We start from the raw sequence: 2,195 nt of genomic DNA on the forward strand, positions 1-2,195 counted from the left end.
GGATGGACCTAGAGATTATCATACTAAGTGAAGTAAGAGAAAGACAAACACCATATCACTTGCATGTGCAATCTAAAATATGATACAAATGAACCTGCCTATGAAACAGACTCACAGACATAGAGAAGAGACTTGTGGTTGCCAAGGGGGAGGGGATTGGGAGAGGCATGGAGTGGGAGGCTGGGATTAGCAGATGCAAACTATTACACAGAGAATGGATAAGCAACAAGGTCTGCTGTAGAGCACAGAGAGCTATAGTCAATATCCCGTGATAAACCATAATGGAAAAGGATACAAAAAAGAATGTATGTATGTATAACTGAATAATTTTGCTGTACAGGAGAAATAAACACAACATTGTAAATCAGTTATACTTCAATTAAAAAAACAACACACCTCTAGCCCCTCTTCACTCTGCAAAGAGGGGGAGCCTGGAGCTGATAGTTTCAAGCTTCTAATCATGGCTTTGTGTTTTCAGTGTCCAGCTCCCTCTCCTGCAGCACTCCAGGAACCCCCACCCCCACCCCAGAGCCACCTCATTAGGAAAAAAAAAAAACCACTTCTTTGCCCAAGGAATTCCAGGGGTTTTAGGAGCTCTGTGTCAGAAACCAGGGGCAGAGATCAATACATATTTCACAATCTCTTATTTCACCCTAGTCAAAGAAACAAACTTTGTGAGCTTGGTTAATATGATGAAATCAGTCCTGGGAACCCACAGTGTTGAGAATTCAACTCTAGATCTGGGGTGACCACCCTCCCAGCTCTACCAAGTGAAGTTCGGATACAGCTTGATCAAGCTGCGTATCCTGACACTTCCTGTGTGTCAGACTCTGGGGGACTAGTCTTTGGGAGCACAGGGCTGGATCTGATATAGTCACTGACCTCGGGCGCCCTCACTCCAACGAGGGTGAAAACGCCTGAAGCTCAGCACATTGTGTACAGCCCCTTTGGTAGATCCTTTGTCCCTGAAGCTCTGAGCAGCGAAAACACTATTCCTCCTGCGGCTGAGTTGGGGAACTTTCACGTGGGAGGTGACATTAGCACAGGACAGGCGGGGCCTGGAGGAGCAAGAACACTCCAGGCAGAGAAATGACCCCAGCAAGGCCCCGAAGCATAAGAGAACTGGTGCAAATGAAACGGTCCTCACGTGAAACCAGTGCAGGACGTGTGTGGCAAGGATGAGGGCTGGAGGGGCGCCCGAGAGGAAGAGGGGCTACAGACTGTGGGAGCAAGGGGGGAGGCTACAAAGTGTGGGTGATTGATGCCAAGGTTGTCTCCAAAGAAGATCCAGACGCTGGAGAAGAGCATTAAAACCAGTGAGAGTTTTGAGATAAAAGCAATTTCAACAATTAACAGTATAGGGACTTTCCTGGTGATCCACTGGTAAAGAATCTGCCTTGCAATACAAGGGACATGGGTTCGATTACTGGTCAGGGAACTACGATCCCACAAGCTGCAGAGCAACTGAACCCATGTGCCACAATGAAAGATCCTGCATGACTCAACGAAAACGCTGTTTAGCGACTGAGACTCAACACAGCCAAATAAATAATATATTTTTTTTAAGGTTAAAAAAAAAATCAACAGTATAGTGATACACCCAGAAAGCCAGTTTGAAAATATTTTTTAAAGATGCCATTTACAGTAATCAAAAATTACATGTGAAAAATCTTCAAGTTTTTAAGCCATCAGTGAAAGACGAAATTTAAACATCTATTGACAGTAGAGAACTACACATTTATGGATGAGAAGATTCTATTTTCAGAAGTACAAGTTCTGTCCAGATTAATCCCAGAAGTCAATGCCATTTCAATCAAAATCCCAACAGGTCATTTCCAAGAAGTTGACAAGCTGGTCATTAAGCTTGGAAGGAATTTAAAGGTTCAAAATGGCCAACAGTTCTGCATAATAAAGAGAAGATCTTACCATAGCAAACATCAAGATTTATTATCAAGATCATCATTAGGTCTGTGTTCCAGGCTCAGGGCTGGAAACTTGGAGCAGAATGTTGCTCAGTTGCTCAGTCGTGGCCACTCTTTTTGCGACCCCATGGACTGTAGCCCGCCAGGCTCCTCTGTCCATGGAATTTTCCAGGTAGGAATACTGGAGTGGGTTGCCATAGAGGCCCCAGAAAAAAACCCAGGCATGAGATCTGGGTACAGACAGATGTTTCAGAAACCAATGAGGTGGTAACA

The sequence above is a fragment of the Bison bison genome, unplaced genomic scaffold (assembly GCF_000754665.1).
Source record: "Bison bison bison isolate TAMUID 2011002044 unplaced genomic scaffold, Bison_UMD1.0 scf7180017864063, whole genome shotgun sequence".
NCBI lineage: Eukaryota > Metazoa > Chordata > Mammalia > Artiodactyla > Bovidae > Bison > Bison bison.